We start from the raw sequence: 24,543 nt of genomic DNA on the forward strand, positions 1-24,543 counted from the left end.
AGGACTACCTGCATTTCTATATCAAGAAGCAATTTTTTGCTTAACCATTGAGTACTGCATATCAACACTGACTAGGTTCACATAATGGACCAAGCCAGAAACCATACTTTGTAAATTGCAATGAGTGATCACATACGAAAGGTTATCACTATTATGGCTTAACAAGAAGTGTAAACCAAGTTAGAGATGGTTTTGTATGAGATATACATTACTGATAACAATAAATGAATTATTGTGGCTGGCAAAACATCTTCTGGCTTCCTGTCCTTTCTCTGTGAGATCAACTGTGGAACAGATATCTGCGAAGTTTTACCCAGGATACAGTTCAAACGTGGAGCCATTTGCACAGCAAGCATGCATGCATTCAACAATCTATTACCATAGATCAGTGAAACATATTGCATAAAATGATTGCCTGCCTGAATTCAAGTAACCCTTGCCAGCGTCAAGCTCCCTCCGCCCAGTGCGTTCCCACAGAGAAGGTCTCCTAAGGGTGCCGCCGTTCGGAGAATGCCGTCTGGTGGCTCCCAGGGGGAGGGTGTTCTCTGTGGGCACGCCGGAGCTATGGAACCGTTTACCGGTTGAGCTCCGGATGGCTCCCGACCTTTGCTCCTTCCGATGCGACCTAAAAACCTATCTGTTTGAACAATCCGGTCTGGTCTGACGGGTTCTGTTTTAATTATTTGTTTTAATGTAATTTATCTTCTGCATTTGGGCATTAGGGTTTAACTTATTTTCAATTTCTGTATTTGTACATTTTTGATATTTGTGTCACTGTTCACCGCCCTGAGTCCTTGGGGAGAAAGGCGGTATACAAATCAAATAAATAAAATAAATAAATAAATAAATAAATAAATAAATAAATAAATAAATAAATAAATAAATATTTTTATCCTGCCTTTATTATTTTTATAAATAACTCAAGGTGGCAAACATATCTAATACTCTTTCCTCCTATTTTCCTCACAACAACAAACTTGTGAGGTGGGTTGGGCTGACAGACAGTGACTGGCCCATAGTTACCCAGCTGGTTTTCATGCCTGAGACAGGATTAGAACTGATAGTCCACTGCTTTCTAGCTTGGTGCCTTAACCACTAGACTACTAGATCACATGGGCTCTTGTTATTAGTCTTGACCCTTTTTTGTTCTATTTTACTACTTAAGAGTAGAAACAGTGGAAGGGAGATACAATGGAATGTTCAAAATCCTAAATGATTTATCTGGATTTTCTTCCAGTGATATGGGAAATAGACATTTCCTGTATAGTTTCCTTGAGATATCTTTTGTAGCTACACTGCTTGTTATTACAGGAATTTTATACTAGTATACATTTGTGTAACTGGCAAAAGCTATGTTTTTTAATGTTTCATATTTATCCCTCCCCCTATTAACAGTACTCTGCATTTCAGTTCTGTCTTGAGTTTTCACGCTTTGATTAATTTTTTTTTAAAAAAATTACAACATAATCATGAATTGCAGGTTTGGTTTATATAAAACAGTTATTGTTATTAAATGGTGGAACAAGCTCTGTAATGCAGCAAGGAAGACTCAAAAATGATATTTAGTAATCAGTGCATTGTTTTTGTTATTAAAAGTAAAGTCCACCATTGCTGGAACATTCTCTTGTGAAAGACGTGCTTTAATGTCTTTTCCAGCTATTGTGAAAGTATTTTCTGTCATCTGCCATGAATGGCTTCTGTGATGAATCAAAACTTGGTAGAGCATATTATCTTAGCAGGCTGCTTTGGGTTACTTCTGAACATATTCAGATCTAGCCAAGCACTTAGTGACTTCCCTGCCTTTTTTTTTGTACATAGCTATGGGAAAATTCCTGGTTGGCTGGCTATGAATTAATGGAAATCCTTACAATGCTTCACTAACGATAGCTCCTGCAGTTTTTTTAAAAAATCTATTGCCTTTTCTAATTTGAAGAAGGTCATGGAGGTTTACAGAAACTTAAGAGAAGGTAACATCTGGTTGTGCTCTGCTGTTGGCTGCTTTTGTGTGAAGGAAAAAAAAAGTTACGGTGTTTCCTCTGCATCAAAACTAGTTAAGGTGACCCTGATAAAAAGCTCTCCTATCAAGCTGTGATTTCTAATTAATTGTACTCTCCTTTCTGAGGTTGTTGGATCTTACTGTTAACTCCTTGATTTTTAATACTTTAATCCTAAAGGATTACCTAGCTACAGATAGTGGAGGAGCTGTAAAAAAAAAGTTTTATTTCTTAGAAGGTTGCGATAACCTTAATAACATAGCACCAACGTGGATTCCACTTATCAAATGCCAAGTTGCAATCAAGCTTTTTAAAGCAATTCTAGAATAAGGATGATGATATCCATGTAGTGGATGTAAAGTATTGGAAAGTAGCTGCCTTGACTATGGTTAATTTAAATTAAATACTATCTTAAATTATTTTTCTTGGTTTGCCTACCCTGTTCCTTTTGGAAGTATGGCCACTGGCATGGCACACAAGAAACAAATTTGGCTACCAGCCCAGAAAAAAATGGTATTTAGGAAGAAAAAGATGTTTAATGAAAGCCATCCAATAGCAAAGGGTGTAGGCTTGATTGTTTTCTTGCATCATCAATGCTACTAGGGAATGGAGTTTACTCTTATACACCAGGGCTTTTCAACCTTTTCACCCATTGTACCACTTTTAGGATATGGCAACATCTGAGTACCACCAGTCGCCTAGCAAGGTGTCAAAAACTTGACCAAAAAAAGAGAGGAAAAAAGTGATGAAGTGCAGGTAGTCCTTGACTTACAACAGTTCGCTTAGTATCTGTTTGAAGTTACAATGGCACTGGAAAACGTGCCCCCCAAGCCACAGCCGAGCCAGACATCTCCCTGGCCGCCCGGTGCCTCTTCCGCCTGTCCAAGGTTTTCATTGTTGTGAGCATTTCTGTTGAGGATTGGCAGCGGGGGTGGGGTGGGGGGTGTTTGATTTTTATTCCCTCCATCTGCTGGGTGGTTGCAGCAGGTTTTGGTCACTTCACAGGACCCTGGGACACTGTGACCATCATAAATATGAATCAGTTGCCAAGCATCGGAATGTAAATCACAAGCCCCTGGGGATGCTGCAAAATTCCAGCTGATCGGTGCTTCTTCTGGGCTCAGGAGAAGCGCCAGGATCAGAGCTGAGCTCCAGCTGGAGTCTGGCGCTGATCCTGGTGCTTCCACTGAGCCCTGACAGCCCTGCAGCTCCAGCCATCTCTCGCTCAGGCTTGTGTGGTGCTGCCACCGGTTCAGCTCATTCCCCTCCACTTTTCTAGGATGGTCGCATACCACCTGCCAGGTGCCAATGTACCAGAGCTGGTACCCGTACCACTGGTTGAAAAGCCCTGTTATACACAATGAAGGATGTCTATAGTGTTGTTGATGTAAAGCCACCTTTTTAGGTGGAGCCAAACCAAGTAAATAGAGGGAGAGCTAAAAGAAGATGGGACTATTTTTTTATCTTATCTGGCCCACTCACCATACTCTAGCTGCAGAGAAAATACTGCAAAGTAACATTCCAGGACAATCTGAGCTTGAGATGTAACATGAATATTGTAGGAGCTGCATTGGTAACTGGCTTATTTCCAGGAAAAATGCAAGGTGCTGGGGATGACCTTTACAGTCCTACTTGGCTTGATACCTGGCTGTCTTCAAGACTGCCCGCTCCAAATAGAATCTGCCTATTCAAGTGTAATTTATTTGCTGAGAGTCCCTCTTCTTCGTAAGATGTGATAGGAGGGGACTCCTGAGAAACTGCCCTTCTGTGCAACATCTCCCAGCAGACATAAGATCTGATAAAAGTACGGGTTCTTTCAAAGAACATTGGGGCGTGAAGAGGTGGAAGTCGCTTGCTATGTGAAGAGTTATTGGTTCTTATAATACATGATGCAATATTTTTCTGATTATAGTATTAAAGGCAAAGGTTTCCCCAGCCAGTTGTGTCCAACTCTAGGGGGCAGTGCTTATCTCGCTTTCTTAGCCAAGCAGCATTGTCTGAAGACATCTCTGTGGTCATGTGGCCAGCGTGACTATACGCTGAGACACAGAGAACCCTGTTAGCTTTCCTCCAAAGTAGCAGCTATTTATCTACTTGTGTTTGCATGCTTTCAAACTGCTAGGTGGGCAGGAGTTGGGACAAGTAACGGGAGCTTACCCCATCACAACTGTGCTTGGGTCTTGAACCTGGGCCGTCAGCTTTCCAGCTAACAAACTTAGTGTCTTTAACCACTGAGCCATTGCACCCTCTTTGATTACAGTATTATGACTAATTATGTAATTACATAATATACTTGATCTGATTATTATTTAGATGTTACAAGTATCATAAATGCAATTGTAATAAATCAAATAAAAAACCCCAAATCTGTTGAGAGCCACTGCTAGTCAGTTTAAACAATACCAGGCTGGATTGGCCAGGATACTAAGCACTACCGTATTTTCTGGCGTATAAGATGACTTTTTAACCCATGAAAATCATCTCAAAAGTTGGGGGGTCGTCTTATACGCCCAGTCGTCTTATACGCTGGAAAATAGTACATAAATCAATCGAGCGCCCCGTTCTTGCAAAGCAACTTCAAGCCTCCTTAGTCCAGTCCCCCCTCTAACGTGACTCTCCCTTCCCACCCCCAAGAGCCTCTCAGCCCCTTCCCCTCCCCCTTGCAAACGCCAGACCCCGGGAGCTCTTGCGTCTATTCCAAAGGGTGGGTGGAAGGAAAAGCCCCTTTCGGCTCCGGCTTGGCTGCAAGTCAGCGAGCCCGGGAAGGCATGCCCTCCCCTCTCACTGTGGAGGAAGCAGGGCAGGCTGGCGTCTGGCGGGAGCCGGCAGGGCAGTCCTGCGCACGCGCGCGCTCCCCATCTCCTAAAGAGTCCTCGGGGAGCCATGGCAGGCGCCTCACGCTCTTCCCTCTTGAGGCAGCATCGGCAGAGCCGTCCGGCGTCGGGCGGGAGCTCGGCTTGTCTGTTTCAGGCTCACCTGCCTGCCTGCCTTCCCTCCCTGGTGGAGGCGGGGGCAGCCGTTTGTGTCTGATTCAGACCCCTCCCTCTCCGGCTCGCTTGCTCGGTTTGAGACTCTCCCGGGGACGCCCGGAAACGCGCCTGGTCCCAAAGGCCTCAAGCCAGCTGTCCTTTCCCTCAGCCCTCGCTTCTTGGTGCCCTTGCAGTTAAATGTAGCCCCTGGAACCGGGTGGGGAGGTTTGCAGGAACATGGTGGGTAGGTAGCACCTCCCTTCCACCCCAATCCTCCTCCTTCGTCCCGTTGTGAGAGCCCCCTCCCTCGAAACAAATAAGTCCCAAAAGGAAAGGCAGAGCACCTGAGAGAGACCCCCCCCGCAGGCAACTCCCCGATTTGGGTGGGGTATCTGGGCCTCTCCACCTGTGTGCAGGACTAGCGCCTGTGGGGAGCAACTATGGTGAAAGTGTGGGGTTGTTTTCTCTCTGTCTCTCTCGCCTTTTAAAAAAAAACCTCTGCGGCTCACTCGCATTTCTCAGTGACAGTGAGGTAGGAAGGGCTTGTGGGATTTGTTGGCAGGGGGAGACATCCCCCTTCTGTCTCTCTTCCCTCCGAGTGGGAATGGGAGGAGGGGGCGAGGGCTAGGTGTGCGCTCGGGTGCCAAAGGAGCCCGTAATGAGGCTGGGGTGGAGGACGCCGCACGGAGTCCCTGGGCGAGAATTCATGTTGCCTTTTGTTTTGTCTTAATCCGCCTGCCCAGATTAAAAGAGGTCAACAATGCTCCTCTGCCCCTCCCGTATTTCATCCAAGGCACCAACCGCGCTTGAAAAGAGAGGGGTTCCCTCTCCCCATTTCATTCAAACCTCGGGGGTACCCCCGAGTTTCCGGGTGAGAAGGAAGTGGGCCCACCCCCGGCCCTCCCCAGTTAGCAGCAGGGCTGGGAGGGCCTTCCATGTGCAAGGGGGAAAGGGAAAGGAAGGCGGCAGCGGCGGCTGGAGGTACTCACATCCGTCTATCTCCTCCTGGGCGTCCTCCTGGAGCAGCGACAGTGAGAGGGGAGGGCGTGCCTTCCCGGGCTCGCTGATTTTCCGGCGTATAAGACGAAAAATCTTGAAAATCATCTCAAAAGTTGGGGGGTCGTCTTATTTTATTTAATTTTATTTATTTTAATCCTATTTATATCCCGCCCTTCTCCGAAGACTCAGGGCGGCTTATAATTTAAGCACAAACCAATGTGCTTAGCAATAGCCTTCATTCTATGTATATGCCTGCTTATTAGGGCTTTCCCCCCCCCAAGCGGCATTATTACAAAGTCAGCTTATTGCCCCCAACAATCTGGGTCCTCATTTTACCTACCTCAGAAGGATGGAAGGCTGAGTCAACCTTGAGCCTGGTGGGATGCGAACCTGCACTAATTGCAGGCAGCTGGTGTTACTTAAGGAGGCGTTAGCCCACTGCTCCACCAAGGCGTATAAGCCCAGTCGTCTTATACGCCGGAAAATACGGTAGTTAAATTTTAGCATGTATCTCAGGAAGAAAAAAGGAATATAAATTGGTACCCGACTTTCTTCTTTGCTATCAGGTGATGGAAGAAGGAGTAGGTCAGGAAATCCTAGATAGCAGAGTCATGCTGTAATCTTGGGCACTGAGTTTCAACTGAAGTCGTTCAACTTGAAAACAGCCATTCTGTGATCTAGCAGGTTGAGCTGTGTGCTGATGGCTTTAAAAAATGCCATTAGAAAGTGGGAGGTTCGACAAATAGGCTTCCCTCTTGTTCTCTTCTTAAAGAATCTAGCCCAATGTCTTCTTTACTGTGGCAATTTCAAGATATGTGGACTTCAGTCCCCAGAATTCACAGCCAACAAGTCCATCCATGAAGAGTTCTTGAACTTGGTTGTTTTCTTGCAGGCGTTTCATTACCCAAACTAGCTAACATTATCAGTGCACTGTTTGAAACATTAAATGAACTTTTTAGGGTGTCACTGAACAGGCTTGGGAAACTCTTTAGTTTAGGTAATAGATATGCATAGAAAATACTCAGATTTGCTGCTGCTATCCTTCCTGTTTCCCTGATTATTGTTGGTAGGAATAGATGTTTTCTTTGCTGCTCACTTGGGTCATAATTGGTGTTATGGGAAGCATTCTCCTGCTTACTCCTGCCCCACCTCAAGCTTTAACATGTTTTGGCTTTGGAACATGGAGAGAGGAGTACAGGGACAGACCTGTGGCTGTCTTGAAGCAGAAGTATCACTCCATTCCTTTTAGATCCATATGACTAAAAGTTCACAATCACAAACAGCCCAATGGAAGACATCACATTCCGCTGGTTTAGATAATGAACTCCATGACAATACTATTTCACATGAGTATTGTGTTTCAGTTAGTCTTGGATTGATGTATACGTCTATATCGCAACAGTCATATTAAATCTGATTTTTTTTACACTGTAATATGTTGGGTCACCTCCCTTGACAATGTGGTTCAAATTGTAAACCAAGGTTTCTTTGTTTTTCATCCAGGAGTCTTATTTATCTCTTAGTACCTACAGTAGTTGCAAATGTGATGCTAAATATGCATTTGGTAATAAACGTGTTACTGATCGGACTTAAACACACACAGGGGTCAAACCAAAGGGAAATCTAACTAGATAACAAATGAATTTGGCAGTTGAAATTTCAACAAGTCTACTAAAGATGCAAAAAGCACAAGAAAAAATTGAAGAATTGTCCGAAGAACCTTTAGACGTTTTTAAGATTACAGACATCTTTGATTTGCTTATATATCAATAGTTCCCTCCCTTGTTCCCAAAATCTAAATCTAAAGACTTTAAATTCTGCAAATACCTGCCTAAACTTAATTGCTTGATTAAAATGACTGTTGTAAATTACAGAGTAGAGATGAAAATATTGGTAAGATTTGAGAAGAGCTTTTTATTATGCATTGTTCTGGAAAGCGATTAGAAACAAAAAAAAAATTCTCCCATCTTTTATTCATAAATTTAGGACAATGACAGAGAGCACGGCTTAGATATCCCCAAATAGTTGCATTTCTAAGATTAATACTCTAATCATGCAGCTTTTTCAAAAAGGACCGCTAGCTGTGAAATCACATGGAGAGATTTTAAATAGAACATTCAGTTTGCAAAAGAATGAGCTGCCTAGACAGAACTTTCTCTCTGGTTAATCAGCAAATGAACAAATCATGCCCATTGTATGAATGGGGGTCTGAAATCCTCATATTATCCAAAAGTTTTAATAGGTATGAATATTTCTGTTCCTTCTAGTTTAGATGAGGGTGGCTATTGTGCTTTATCATTTGCTACCCACGCATTGCTGTATACAACGTATCTTGTGAGAATTTCATTTAATATAAAGAAGTAATTTGCTTGTTCTGTATGCTTTTTCTTACTTGATCATGTATGTTTTCTGCATTTGTTCTATGAAAACCAATGTGTATCCCTATTTTGGTTTATTTTGTAAATACTGCCATCCATCTGAACTGTCCTGTTTTAGTCCACACAAGCAGATGCAAGGAAGTTTTAAGAACTTTATTGACAGTCCAAGCCCTTAATGTTGATTCCCAGGCCACCATTCTCACCCATCCTATTGAATCCAGCAATTCTCAATCTGAGCACAAGGATACCAAATTCAAAAGCAAGGCAAGAGTCTGCAATCCAGGTCCAGTCCAAAGTCCAAGGTCTTAGTTCAAAATCCACAAACAAGTAAAAGTCCAAACACATGATCAAATGCAGAACCCAGAGTCAAGGAAGCCAAGATCATGGAGAAAAAGAATATACATGGAAGAGAATGGCCGGTTGTTCCCAACAACCCCCAACTCCACTCATCCAATTAAATAGGTATTTGTCAGTGCAGCTCATCAGGAGGGGTCAGGCTGCCTCCTTGTGAATAGTCTCACCAACCATCATTGTGCCTGCCTCTGCTTAGCCCTGCATGTCTCGTGGAGGATGCATTTCCCCCTCATCCCCGCTGACCAGCTGCATGCCTTCTCTACCTTGCGCTTCCAACAGGGGCCTCTAAGCTCTCCAGCTGCAGTTGTGTCTCACCTTTTTCTGTTCCAGCTGGGTGTTCATTCAGTCACTCCTTTAGTGATGATAGATAGATAGATAGATAGATAGATAGATAGATAGATAGAGAATTGTTTTAGTGATTAGAGGCTTGTAGTTTCCTATAATAATTCAATTATTTATCTGCTAAAGGTGTACATTTAATGGCTAGAACCCACTCCTTCTTAAATATGTGAAATATTGATAAGCTAAAACAGCTTTAATTTACCGGTATTTAAAAAGGGAAATCATTAATAATTGTACATTTTCAGTAATAAATGTTGAACTGAAGTTTAATTTCCACCCAATGTTCTTAAAACATTGTCTAAAATATTTGCTTCACTGACAATTAGTTCAGTACAGAACTTTTACAATTAATTTTTGAATTAAACTTGTCAGCTAGTTTTTGCATTCAAAAAGCATCTTTTGCATTCCTTTCCTTCTCCTGTTAATGAAAGTAGTGTAACCTGTGGCTCTGTTTTGGTTACACACATTGACAGTCCAAGTATAATGTTACGTATTTTTCAGCATGAAACTGAACACTCTAAATCCCTAAAGTAGTCTCAAATGTATGCTTAATAAAAGAATTTATTGTACTGAATGTCGTCTGTTATATCACTCTGGGAACAAAATTGGCAATGAGTGGACAGAAATATTTCCATCAGATCACTGCAATCTTTTATAGTCTAGAGCAAAGAAGTGTCTCATTCCAACAAAGTAAGTAATTACTGTGTAATGAAGGTAATTTAGTTGATTTAATTACTAAGGTTTCTTTTTAGGTTTTGTTCAATGCCAGTGATAATTAATTGGATGCCCTCTAGCTGTGTTGGATTTCTATTTGCTTTGGTCCCAACCAATAAAGCAAATGAAAAAGATGATCAGGATTGTAATTCAAAATTTCTGAAGGCATTCAGTGGCCTTCTCTCTCTCTCTCTCTCTCTCTCTCTCTCTCTCTCTCTCTCTCTCTCTCTCTCTCTCTCTCTCTCTCTGTGTGTGTGTGTGTGTAGCACATGTCAACCTTTACACACATGTGTTCTTTCCATTGGAAACTCATGGAAATCCACTGTTTTTCACTGGCTGAAGGAATAGTACTGACTTTCAACTTGCAGCGGTACCCAACCTTTGTGGCTTGGCGGCCTGGCTTGGGGGAGAGAGGGGAACAGCCACATGAGCAGTGGACTGGCACGCATGTGTGTTGCAGCTCAACTCAGGTGAGTGACAGGCCGATGCACACACGTATGCACATGGAGCTTGTTTGCAAGTTGAGCTGCACACACGCCAGCCTGCCGCTCACATGGCCCGGTTTCTGAATAGGCCATGGCCCAGTAGTGGGCCATGGCCTAGGGGTTGGGGACCTCTGAACTAAAGTTGGGGAATTCCTAAGAGATTAAAAATAAGATACTTTGTAAAGCATAACCAAAGCAGTTGAGTGGCAGTTTTTAATCATTTATTTGTTGAGTGGAGGAACTAGAAAGATATTGAAACGTAGGGTATAAATTTAATAAATAAATAAATACTCTGCATAATTTAATTTGCTGTTTTAAGCAAGCAATAAATTACAGTAATGCAGGGGTGTCAAACTCAATTTCATTGAGGGCCGCATCAGCATTGCGGTTGCCCTCAGGGGGCCGGGTGGGTGTGGCCTACTGGGTGGGCATGGCTAGAGTGCGTATGGCCTACTGGGTGGGCGTGGCTAGAGTGCGTATGGCCTATTGGGTGGGCGTGGCCAGCTCTACATCGTTCGCATCAAGGGTGCCTATGGGGGCCTGGGCAGGAGTGGGACAGATCTGAGGGTCTCTGGCAGGAGGAGGGTCTCTGGACCAGGGCAAAGGCAGTGGGGGCCATTCCCTCACTGTTTCCAGGATGGCTTTGCGGGCCGCATGAAACCACTTCGCGGGCCTGATCTGGCCCCCGGGCCTTGTGTTTGACATGTCTGCAGTAATGCATTTCTTGCCCAATCAGATGCTACTAAGAGCCATACATTACTTAAATCTTCCCCAACCTAGAAGGTGTTTCATGTATTTCTTGCCCAATCAGATGCTACTAAGAGCCATAGCATTACTTAAATCTTTCCCAGCCTAGAAGGTGTTTCAGATTGGATTGTGTAATCTTCCCCAATTAACATGCCTATCTGGGATAATGGAAGTTTGTAGGTCAGCATATCTGAAAATAGATCAAGACTAAACTAGATTGTTACAACATAACAAAACTTCCTATTTTGAGGGGGATAATCTAAATCAGGAGTCCCCAATCCCCAGGTTGAGGCCCACTACCAGGCTGTGCCCTATTGGAACCAGGCCTTGTGAGAGGTGGGCTGGCATGCATGCGCATGCACAGCTCAACATGCGCGCACAAGCACAACTTGCATGCGAGCAGCCCTGCTGCTCACATGAGTTCAGCTCTGTGTGCACATGTACACCGGCCTGCCACTCGTGTGGCCCAGTTCCCCTCACCTCCCTCCCAAGCCGGGCTGCCAAGCTGTAAAGGTTGGGGACTGCTGGTCTAAATTGTTCACCACACCACAGAAATTTGAAATCTAATTTTTGTTGTAATTTTAACTGAAGGGAGGTAGGCTGCAAAGTGAGGCTGCCTTTTCACCTGTAGCCCTGTCAGCTGTTTCTGGGTTTTTGTTTTTGTTTTTTAAGTTCAAAAAGAAGACTTAATATATAACAATAAAGCTATTTCTCTGTCAGTGGTCTGGAATTAAAAATGTACATTCTTGAAGATGGATTTTAAATTACAAGAACAGAGTTGGCATAAGCTATTCTTTGTGCTTCTTCATTACTTTGAAATCTGTGTGAACTTTGATGTAAGTATTAAGGAAACAATCCATGAAATTTTTTTCCTCTATCCTTTTAAAATATGCATACTTTTCTTTTTTCCCATTCATTGGAGAATATTTCTAGGTGCTTGCTAACATTCTAGTGACAGAGGCTGTAATTTACTATATATGGTATAGCACTGATTTAAAACAGCATCTTTATATTAACTTTCCCCATTCCTAATGCATATATACTGCTCAAAAAAATAAAGGGAACACTTAAACAACACAATGTACTGTATTTAATAGTAGGATGTCTTATCTTGTGTTCCCTTTATTTTTTTGAGCAGTATATATGCTTGTTGGAATGTAAATGCTGAGTGTTCCCTCACTCAGCTGGTTTTTTTTATATATACCTGTTTACTTTAAAATGACATGCCAGCTTGGATATCTCCACTAAACTAATTTGTATAGCACTTAAATGTGGCAAGTTGGGGGCCTGTATTTGCAAAAGCCTTGGGAAAAATGAGATTGGGAATCTTTTCTTTGGCATGTACAACTGTCCTAAATTCCAGAGCTTGACAGAAGGTTGTAGAGCATGTGTTATTTATGACAAGCCTTCTGTTATGGATAATACTATCTAAAGATAATCTAAAGATAATCTATATGAACCAAGCCACTATGACTTATTCAAGAAGCCACAGTTATTGCGATTTTGGCTAATGAGTGAATTTTCCCATTTTAATTGGGAGTAGTACTGTTAAATTCAAGGCGATTTCTTAAAACTTGCACAAATAAATGCATGTTTTCCATTTTCTGTGGGAACATGTGGAGTTAATGGAAGTAGATGCTGGTGTACAAAATTGGTTACTAATATGAGACTTACACATCAATATGTCATTTCAACACTAGCTGGGTTTAGTTTCATTTTTTTCCAATCTTCCATGAGGCCCTTTTCAAACATTTCTGACAGAATATTAAGTGTAGATGTACATTTCAACTTTCAAAAAGCATGGAAACTCATGCAGAGTATAAGCATTGGCCCAATGATTTAATGAAAGATGAAATAGTACCTACTGGGAAACTGTACTATGTGTTACAGCTAGATGTTATATATACTTAATCAATTTCATACAATTATAAGTGGAACACACTTTGGCTATATATTAGCTATATGTATGACACCACCTCATGTCTTCTAGATTTATTTATTTATTTATTTTATTGAATTTGTATACCGCCCTATTCCCGTAGGACTCAGGGCAGTTTACAGGGCAGTTAAAACCATGAAATACAAAAATTAAAATAAATTAAAACAATTAAATTAAATTCAAGCCCCAAGAGTAAATCTAAAACCCAGTTAAATTAACAACCCCACAGTCTGGACCAAACAGATCAAAGAGCCAAGTTTTCAGGTCCCGGCGAAATGAGCGAAGGTCACTTTTCTAGGATGGTCACATACCACCTGCCAGGTCCCAATGTACCACAGGTGGTACCTGTACCACTGGTTGAAAAGCCCTGTTCTAGAGCAGGGCTTTTCAACCTTTTCACCCACTGGACCACTTTTAGGATAAGGCAATGTCTGAGTACCACCAGTCGCCCAGCAAGGTGTCAAAAACTTGACCAAAAAAAAGGAAAAAAAATGATAAAGTACAGGTAGTCCTCAACTTACAACAATTCGCTTAGTGACTGTTTGAAGTTACGACGGCACTGAAAAAAGTGACTTATGATCATTTTTCACACTTATGACTGTTGCAGCATCCCCAGCGTCATGTGATTCACATTTGGATGCTTGGCAACTGATTCATACTTATGACGGTCACAGTGTCCAAGGATTGTGAGATCACCTTTTGCAACTTTTTGACAAGCAAAGTCAATGGCGGGGGGGCAGCTCATCACTCAGTTTGCAGGGTGCCTATGTGGGGAGAATCCATGGGTCTCTTGTGGAGGGGGGTGGGACTGGGGTGGCTGCCCTCCTTCCTCCCTCTCTCCCATTGTTCCTTCCTTCCTTCTTTCCTTCCTTTCTTCCTTCCCTCCCTTTGTCCCTTCCTTCCTTCCCCACTGTCCCTACCTTTCTTCTTTCCTTCCTTGTTTTTTTTCCTTTTAACTTGATTGTATTTGAAGTTCTTTTTATTCCTCCACCAACCTCAGTTCATTCTCAGCAGTTCACAATTCTGGGCTTCTTCTTTTGTCACCTTTTTGTTTTTCCAGTTCTTCCCTAAGATTTTTGGGTTGCTTCTCTTCTTTTTTTCTCTATTCTCTGAGCAATTGTGCTTTCAACGACTCCAACTCCCCCACCCCACCCCACCCCGTCTCCTTTCCCCATTATTTCCTCTTGCTACGAGGCACTCTCTGTTTAGGAAAACCGCTTTCTGAAGTCCAAGATAGGGAGGTATTAGACACAGTCATGCTTCCATTGCAGTTGCCCTTTAAAGTCCCAAAATTGGGCTTATTTTGCTTCCATAAAGATCGTTCCTTCCCACGTGGGCTTTGGCTGCCTCAGAAGGCATGAGGGGCCTTGCTCCTTATCGGAGATGTGCAGAGGGAGGCCAGAAATCCACCCTCAGATGGCGGGGTGGGGGCAGAGCCTGGGGCTGGGCGGGTGGCGGCTAACAGCCTCCTCAGGGATGTGCCCATTGGAAAAGGACAGTGGCGGTGGCCACACGGAAGAGAGGTGCGGCGCTGAGGTGACGGATGGAGTGCAGTCTGAGAAGACGCGGCATCTCCGCAGCCTCACTTCAGAGGGGACTCGCTACCCGCCCGCCCGCCTTCGCGGCTCCTTCCCTGGGTGCTTCACGTCCAGCTCTACGGCAGGCCTGCAAAGGGCAATGGGAGAGGAGCGGGCCATGTGTGCCTTGGACGGGGCTGTGCTCCTCCCAGGTGGGAACCTGGGCGCAGGGCCAATCAGGAGGCCTGCGAGGGGGCAAGCACTGGGAGCCATAGTTGAAGGCTGAAACGCCTTCAGCTGTAACTGCTCGCACATGTTTGTGTGTGTGTGAGCAGGGATCAGTGCTGCTTTCCAGGTGATAATTGCTTCTTCAGGGCTCAGCAGACGCGCTGGGATCAGCGCCAAGCTCTAGCTGGAGCCTGGCACTGATCCTGGCGCTTCCACTAAGCCCTGACAGCCCTGAAGAAGTGCTGATCAGCTGCAAAGCAGCTGTCGAGCCCCGTGGGCCTGACACACAACAGGGGGGGAAGCTCATGGTCAGCTTGCCACCTCCCTCCTGACTCTTCCCGCTGCAGATGTGGGTGCCAATGCCGCTGGAGGCTCACTGCAGCCGGGAGCCCACTGGCAAAGGCAGGGGCTGGCTGCCATCTCCCCCCCTCTCCACCATCTTACCCCGACAAACCTTCTGCTGCCATTGGGGTGGACACCACCATTGGCGGGGCTCTCAGTGGTCCGGAACTTTCCAGCCAAGGCCGGGGCCACTTGCCGCCTCCCCTCCAATGCCTTCTCGCCAGTTGGAGCCGCTGCTGCTGCATGAGTGGATGTAGACGCCACCGGGGCCTGTCCGTGCACCCTCTTGCCGCCTTCCCTTGTGCACCCTCTTGCCGGCCAATGTCAGCGGAGGCCGGGGCTGGTTCCAGGGTGGAATGGTGACTGTGTGGGGGAAAATCCCTATGGGACGTGGAGTGCGGGGAGGCGACTCGATACGGCGCAGGACATGGCAGCTGGCTAGGGCCTGACCTGCCGAGGGTGGGGGAAAACAGGCCTCTGGCCTGCCACTTATGTTGTTACCAGATGCTGGCTTGTGGGCTGGGGGTGGGGCTACATCTCTATGCGGCTATGATCCCGGCACTTGAGCCCTGGCGGCCCTAGTGCTGGGTCGCCACCTCCCTCCCAGCCTCCTCACCAGTTGGGACTGCTGTCGGTAGACTGGAGTCCATCGGCAGAGGTTGGGGCTGGCCCAAAGGAGTCACCAACTGATCAGCTGGTATGGCCGGCCTGACCTCCGCCGAAGGACTGCAGTCCACGGAGAGCTCCCAGTGGGTTGACACAGCAAGGCCGGTGCATGGGTGTGACGCGGGGGGCGGGGGGGAGGAAGGTGATGCTGCGTACCACCAGCCCAGTGCTTGCGTACCACCAGTGGTACGCGTACCATCAGTTGAAAAGGCCTGTTCTAGAGGACCTGAAAGTGGCAATCATAGCACTTTTTTTCTTCCGTATAATAATGTCTGATTATTGAAGATTGCCTCGACAAGTCCCTGCAGTTTTCTGGCAAGGTTTTCCAGAAGTGGTTTGCCATTGCCTCCTTTCTAGGCTGAGAGAAAGTGACTGGCCCAAGGTTAGGCATCTGGCTTGCTGCCTAAGGTGGAACTAGAACTCATGACCTCCTGATTTCTAGGCTGATGTCTTAACCACTACACCAAACTGCCTCTCTTTATGGTTGCATACATAGCATCTTTTCCCAATTATTCTCCAGAACATTCATCTTCCAGATGAGCTACAGTAACCAAGTAAATTTCTCTGCCTGGATTGGAATAATTCTCAGTTCTAGTCCAATAATTTAAGCACTATGCTTAACTGACCCAGAAAATTAAATGAAAATCCTATGAACCGGATTAATAGATAAAGTCTGTAATATATGAAGGGAAAGGGATTAATTAGCTTTTAGCTATAAACTAATCTTGTCATTCCCAATTTTACAAAAGAGACAGATGTTTGAAAGTATTCATAGTGCCTAACTTATAACAGTTTGCAAATACCGGTACCTGTAATGCTAAACAGTGATTTTACTGATACGTACCAGCCTTTCTTTTCCCCTCTCCCAACTCTGATACATTTCCCAGATTATTGAAAACAACCACTTGCTTTTCACTACTAGTGGATTTAATATTTAAATACAAAAATTTGGCTAATATTTTCTATGAATCAGGGAAACATCAGGATAAATAACCATAATTTGAATTTGAGTCATTTCAGTAAATGATGTGTAACATTAACTGCTGTTTATCCATATTGGGGCAAAAAAATTATCCAGTTTAATCCCAGAAAAGGATACTACAAAAATTCATTTTCTTTCTGCATTGTGCTTAGAACAGCTATTTAGATTAATAACAGCATAATGCTATATGTTTGCTTGACGTTAAGTGTTGTTGCATTTAATTAGCTTAATTGCTAGTGAATGTGCTTGAGGTTAGAATCTAAAATATATAGTCTTGATAAAGGAAATTGGAGGGCAGTCTAGATTTCCTGCTAAAACTATCAGCATTCTTCTCCATTGTGCACTATTATACTGTATTCTGTATTGGTCAAACCAAACCTACATTATTGTACCTAGTTCTGGGCACCAGAGGTTAGGAAAGATATTGGCAAACCAGAGCTTGTCCAGAGGTAAGCAAGGATTGGGACTGGGAAGGAAAAACTTCTCAGAAGGACTGTTTTTGTTTTTTGTTTTTTTGACTGGGGAACATCACAGGGCATGTTTCATCATTTGCCACTCTTCTTGCAGAAATCTATGTCATTTTTGACACAACAGATTTATAACAGACAGCAACCTAGAACTAAGAAGCAATTTCCTGACAGTTAGAACAACTAATCAGTGGAACTACTTACCTCCAGAAGTTGTGAATGCTCCAAGTTCCACTAGACTTTTTAAAGAAGAGATTGGACAACCATTTCTCTGAAATGGTATAGGGTTTCCTACCTAAGCAAGGGGACTAGAAGACCTCCAAGGTCCCTTCCAACTCTGTTATTCTATCTTGTCATATGTTTTTTTGAATGGTGAATTAATAGAACAAGTCAATATCTTTCCTTATATAGGAGTAGGTTTTTTTTTCTGAGACAGGGTCATGGCTTCCTCTTTATTGTTGAATCTCATCTAGACAAGCATGTATGAATTTTCTGTTAAAAATTAGTGAAAAGCTAATCGGTATTTAGCCCTAATTATTAAAATATACAGAAACAAACTTAGATTTATGCTCTTACATGGGGCTGAAGTATGGGTTTAAAACATGTATTACTCTTAGACCAAATATATCATTTGAAGAGTATACTTGATATGGATGAAAGTACTCCAGCTATTTCAGTTAAAGCTGAGTTGGGTGAGTACATATCCTATACTCACTCAAAAAGTAGGATATACTGTATATTTATTGGTGGAGACTCTGGAATTGCTTGATGAAGCAAATTAAGATTTAATTTGATTCTTTCTGGATGGTACAACCTATAAATTACATTAGGATGATGCACAAATCTAGGCTTCCAGGCTAGTTTATGATTTAATAAGATGCAGGTAGGGGCTCACCCAGGAGTCAGGCTTATTGCGTTGTGTGAACATAACCAGAAAGTGAGATAAGTAATCTGCAAAGTACATGATTAAAGATATGCAGTATTTGTATCCAAAGTGAGCACAGATGCTTTGAATTCAATGTAGGCACACAGCTGGATGACTTCTTGAGCTGCATGGTTGCTCTGGGAATCCAGGAATGGGCATGTCTCCTTTAATTTGCATCTGACAGATAGACGATGCTCATATTGGAGCTGTAAGACACTTATCCACTTCAGATGTGTATATATGCACGCCTAAATGCTACAATGAATTTCATGTGCTTCAGTCTGTAAGACAGAGTGAATCTCTTTGGATAATTCAGCGTGAAACTCTTTTCAGATGGAAGATTTTTAAAATTGTGACATTAAAATGGCAAAAAGAAACACATTCATAAGCTAACATTGCCACACAGTTGAATTTTCTTGGACCAGGTTTGCTGAGGCTGTGAAGAGATGAACAAAATTTTAGATCCAACCCAGCCCTAGGAATTCTTGGAAGGAGAGATGAGACCTAGTGTTAGGAGAGAGGGTTGCCTTATGATCCCAGGGTTCAATTTCTAACACTACACAAATTGGGGAAGCACTTTGATATTTGTTTTTTAAAAATGGATTAAAAAGAAGCAACTTAAATCTTGAGTTGACTTTTAGTGTGTGTGTTTTCCCCCACTTAAGTTCTTTTAGCCATTATGTCGTAGAAACTAAGGGTACAAGTGAATTTTTGCTTGGCTTAGCTCAGGGGAAAGGCAACCTCGGCTCTTTTATGACTCGTGGACTTCAACTTCCAGACTTCGTGAGCAGAATTCTGGGAGTTGAAGTCCACGAGTCATAAAAGAGCCAAGGTTGCCTACCCCTGGCCTAGCTGATGTGGGAAGAGTTCAGATTTGCATGGGTTTGACATTTCATAGGACCTGGTAGAATCTATCAAGCACACATTATTCAGGTTTACAGTTTCCTATGAACTTTTCAGGGCTTCATGTGATAATAAAGTTGGTCCCTTCCCACTTTATTATTATTATATGATTGTTTGTGATTAGGAAACTACAGCTTTTACCTTAGTGCAGGGGTAGGCCACTTTGGCTCTTTTATGACTTGTGGACTCCCAGAATTCCTTAGCCAGCCATGCTGCTGCCTCAGTTGAAGTCCACGAGTCATAAAAGAGCCAAGGTTGCCTACCCCTGCTTTAGTGGTATGGATGAGCCAGGCCAACAAACAATGCTTATAAGAAGCTATGACTACTTAACATGTGACCATCAGAATAGTAAGAATATTCCATCCCTCTTGCATTGAAAAAGAACCAAATCTTACCATGCTTCTGTAAATACAGCTTTTTGGAAAAGTCACAATATGCCAACCTTTTTCCCCCTAAAAGCTGCCCTGAAGTCTGGGTAGTCTTAACTTCAGACCAGATGTTTTTTGTCTTTCTCCCTTCCCAGCAGTATGCCTGCCTAATAAGTTTGGATTTATCATCGAAGCAACTGATGCTGATTGCATCCATTATATGGTGCTTATAATTTGAACAAACTGCCTGGTTTTTTTTTAATTTAGGTAGGCCATAGTGGGAGCATCTGCAACATGAAATATATGGTTTTGTAAACCTCAAAAAATAAAAAGGAACAAAAAGACCACAATTATAGGACAACCATGTTTCCACTTTTTCTGGCTGGCCTGAGTTTTTGTTTTCTAGTAAATGACTGAAAGGCTTTTCATCTGCTTCTAACAAGGCATGAATGAGTAACAACAGATGAGACTAATGGGAGGTAATTTTGTCTCCTTCCTGTTTCAGGAAACCTTTTTAAACTTGATATACTTAAAACTAAAGATAAGATAAGCAAATGAAAAGGAAGCTAGACAGGCTCCCCGATTACAAGGTGCATTCTGAAATCACTAAATAGTATCTGTTTTGATCCCTTAAGCAGCAGTTTACATCTTTTGAAAAGAGGTTTAACTCAGATACTAATTACCTTCAGATGCCTTGTTTTCCCTTCCTTACACCTGCCTTTGACTTCTAAGGTTAACCAGTTTATACAGTTGCACGTTTTTACATGTCCTTGGTTATACAAGATCCTTTTGTTTTTTGTTACCAATTTTGACATCCTGCAAATATGCCTAAACTTGAATTTGGTAAGGTAAGATTTTATTCAGTTGCTGAAATCCAACGATGGGAAGGGCCAGAACTGAAACCGGGTGGTGGACTACATACTTTTCATCTTGCATTTAATTCACAAGTTTTCTACTTAAAAAGTTTTTAGATTAGCAGGCATGTTATTTGAAGGAGATTCAATTGCTTGTCTGAAACTCTGGCAAATCAGAAGCCATCAAACGTTTTAACTTAGAGATTTCACTGCTAGATAGCTCAGCAGCTGTATGAGGAAGATATTTCTTAGTGGCCAGATTGGACCACAGATGACAATGGCAATGGCGTCTGGAAAAAACCCCCCAGAAAAATACAGAGAAGACATAGAGAAATATTAAAGCTATTACTAGAAACCAACATGGGTTTGTCAAAAACAGATCATGCCAGACAAATAATATTGTATTCTTTGACAAAGTGACTAAATTAGTGAACTAGCAAAATGCTATGGATATAGTATACTTGGACTTCAGTAAAGTATTTGACAGGATTGCCTACTTATTGTGGAATAGACAACATCACCAGGTGATGGTCTTCAGTATTCAAGTCTATCAAGATCCTTCTGGATCTTGAGCCTAGCTTCTAAAGCAGGGCTGTCAAACTGCCGGCCCATGGGCCGGATGCATCATAGCAAAACCACGCCCACCCCATTGCCAGCAATGGAAAAAAAGTTATGACATGTCACAACATGTCACGTGACATTGCGAGTTTGACACCCCTGTTTAAAGTGATGGGTATTCCTCCCAACTTAGTTTCATCTGCAAATTTAATGAGTTCTCCTTCTATCCTGTTGTCTAAGCAGTTTATGAAGTTGAAACTGCTGAAGAATACTGAACCTAAAACAGAATCTCACAGTACCCTACCAGCTGTAATAGACTGTATTATCATTTGGCTCTACCATCTCCAATTTCTTGCTTCTTGATACATGATTGGCCCATCCCAAACAAGGCACTATTGTAAGCCGCCCTGAGTCTTCGGAGAAGGGCGGGATATAAAATGGAATTAAAATAAATAAATAAATAAATAAATAAATAAATAAATAAATAAATGTACCTTGACACAGTGGCCCACTAGATAGAGCAGGGATCTTCAAACTTGGCCCTTTTATGACTTGTGGACTTTAACTCCCAGAATTCCTCAGCCAGCATGCCTGGCTGAGGAATTCTGGGAGTTGAAGTCCACAAGTCATAAAAGGGCCAAGTTTGAAGATCCCTGACATAGAGGATAGGAAAATATATAGAGGAAACTGCCACTAAAAAGGCTGGAGGTAGATGGGGGAAGTGAAGATCTAAAAGCTACCGTAAATAAAAAGCACCTGTGAGTTTGCTTACTTACTTGCTTCTTATACCAACAAGATTGTAGTTATAAGCGTATAGTTGCTTTATATGCATTGTTTGTGGAATTTTATCTAAGCTCTGATTTTAAGCTGGTCTTATTAATGTTCAGATTCTTTAAAAATGTTTACTTCCATAGTTTTTGCATGTGTTTTGAAGGGCATACATACAGTATATCCTGTATATTATTTATAGAATATTTCTACTGTCCTTTGCTTCTTTTAATCTGTTTGTTGCACTGTAATGAATTATGGGGAAATACACAATATAAATAGAAACTCTCCCCATTCATATTTACCCTATAATATAAGCCTACAGGACTAGCTTTCTGATTGTCTTTGGTTTCCAAGTAAGAACAATGTATTTGAGCTATATAATTGATTCTTCTGCATGTTTATAAATACAATTAGAATTTAGTAGTAGATTTTAACTGCCAGAATCTTGAATTGATTCCAGCATATGTCCTCTCTGGAATCCTTTTAATTTAAAATCTTGATAAAAGAGGAATAGAGTTGCATCAGGCATATTAAAACCGCATCATAAATAGCCAGGATCTCTCTCCATTAAATTCTATTGACTAATTCAGAATATATACGCTGTTTCATAAATAGTAAATAGCTGAACTGTCAGAAGCTGAAATATAAAATCATTCCTTTTTGCAGCAAAGCAGTTCACCAGTATATTCCCATAGGATTTTTTAAAAAACCTCACTGTAAGTGAAAAACTTTTGCCCCAGAGTCCTAACCTAAATTCACTTGTGTTGCAACTCTGTAGGAGGCAAAGAATTGCTTTAATCCATTGATTGTTCTGAGAGAAGAGAAAACAATGGTTGGTTTTTTTTCCTGTCAATATAATGGAATCCAAGAAAATGCTAAGGGGTGGTTTAAAGAAACTGCACAGGCAGGTCTACTAAATCTTTGTGGGAGAAAAAAAATCAATTGTTGCTGGATAATATAATTACCGTACTCTTTCTTTGTTCATTCTTGAATATCATTTTTTGTGATCTTAAAAGAGGTGGAAGCATTGGAATATTTTTTTTTATTGAAAAGTTTTACAATACATTTTATCTTTAACAATCCCTCCCCCCTCCCTCCGCCCACCCCTACCTAGCCCTCCCTATCCCTCCCCCCCTTCCCCCCCCCACTTCCCAGAGCTAAATACAAGGTATAAAAACAAAAAACCAATCAATCTAGCTCATGTGAAATGACTACAAACAATACTAATATCATATAAAGCATTGGAATATTTTGTGTAGACTATACATAAATGATTTGAAATATTTTTTTTCTTTTTCCAACTGGATTTTCAAGCACTTGTTAATATGCTGTACTTTTCATTGTCTCTCTAATTACAACTTTGCACTTTGTGGGTGCTCCAACACTGGAGGTTTTTAAGAAGAAATTGGGCAGCCAATTGTCTGAAATGGTACAGGTTTTCCTGCTTGAGCAGGGGGTTGGACTAGAAGGCCTCCAAGGTCCCTTCCAATTCTATTCTGTTATATTTGGATTGCCAAGTGCCTGAATTTTAATCATGAGGCTGCAATGGCTGTATTTTTAAGCATGGGTCATAAGCCCCTTTGTTCAGCACTGTCATAATTTTGAACAGATATTGAACAAAAGGTCGTATTTCAAAGACGACCTGCACCCAATTAAGCCAACTGATGAAGCAGCAATCTTCTGCAGCAATATTTTGAGAGTCTGGATGGCTAGCTTAGAGGCAGGTACAGTAAAATGTCCACAAATCTTTTGTTGTGTGGCCAGTTAAAGGTTTCAAAAGTTAGACATACACAATAGCTTTGGTGGTTGTTTACTGTTTACTATTACTGTTCAAATAAAAAAATCACAAAGTAATTACATTCCATTACCTGACATTTTATTTATTAGTTAGCTATGATTGATAAAACTCACTCATTTATCTTGCTAGGAAAGCATTAACAATCACCATGTCCAATACTTTTTGCCCTGAAATGAATGTTATAAAATTATTTCTAGGCTGTCAAATGGTGGAATCGAAGTGTGAATTCTGCAACTTGAAAAAAAAAGCATAGTCCCTTGTTTAACTTTTCCTGGGTTTGCTAGTAACGAAGGAATTTAGAGAGTTCTAGGAAGACATGTTCTCAGTCATTGTAGTATTTACTCAGTTTTTGAGATTTTAGCAGGTACTAGCTATGTATTTAGGGACGCGGTGGCTCAGTGGGTTAGGACTCTGAGCTTGTTGATCAGAAGGTCGGAAGTGTGGCGGGTCGAATTCCGAGTGCCGCGTAACAGAGTGAGCGCCTGTTACTCGTCCCAGCTTCTGCCAACCTAGCAGTTCGAAAGCACGTAAAAATGCAAGTAGAAAAATAGGGACCACTCCGGTGGGAAGGTAACAGCGTTCCGTGCGCCTTTGGCGTCTAGTCATGCCGGCCACATAACCATGGAGACGTCCTCGGACAAGCGCTGGCTCTTTGGCTTTGAAACAGAGATGAGCACTGGTCCCTAGAATCAGAAACGACTAGCATGCATGTGTGGGGGAACCTTTACCTTTTAGCTATGTATTTAAAATAAGCTATAAACAATGAGAATATTTTGCCTACATTAGACAATAACTGTTTCCTGGGCAGGAGTAGGGAGAAGGGCTGCTAGGATCCTTATGCTAGGACAGGGGTAGGCAACCTTGGCTCTTTTATGACTCATGGACTTCAACTCCCAGAGTTGAAGAGCTGACTCGGGAATTCTGGGAGTTGAAGTCCATGAGTCATAAAAGAGCCGAGGTTGCCTACCCCTGTGCTAGGAAATGGCTTCCTACAATGGGAAGGGGAAACCTTTTCAGGTGATGATGTCCCATCTCATGCTTAGTGTCCAGGAGTCCAGGGAATATCTGTGCTATTCCTTCTTTACCACAGTAAATATCCTGCTGAAGGGTGAGGGGAGGACCCTTTTCACTTGTGGATGATGAAAGTGTTCTGTTTTGTTCCACTTAGGAAAACAAAAAAATATTCAGAAGATTTGGAGCATATATCAGCACAGAAGTACTTGTTTTGGTTGTGTAAATGAGA

The 24,543-nt window shown here is 42.3% G+C and overlaps 1 protein-coding gene across 1 annotated transcript in view; it reads left to right on the plus strand.

Moving 5' to 3' along the window:
• The window catches only part of IL17RD (interleukin 17 receptor D), a 53,734-nt gene that overhangs the window by 6,663 nt on the left and 22,528 nt on the right, over positions 1–24,543 (plus strand). The gene's annotated exons all lie outside the window — the stretch shown is intronic.

The sequence above is a fragment of the Vipera ursinii genome (genome assembly GCF_947247035.1).
Source record: "Vipera ursinii genome assembly, chromosome: 2".
Taxonomy (NCBI): domain Eukaryota; kingdom Metazoa; phylum Chordata; class Lepidosauria; order Squamata; family Viperidae; genus Vipera; species Vipera ursinii.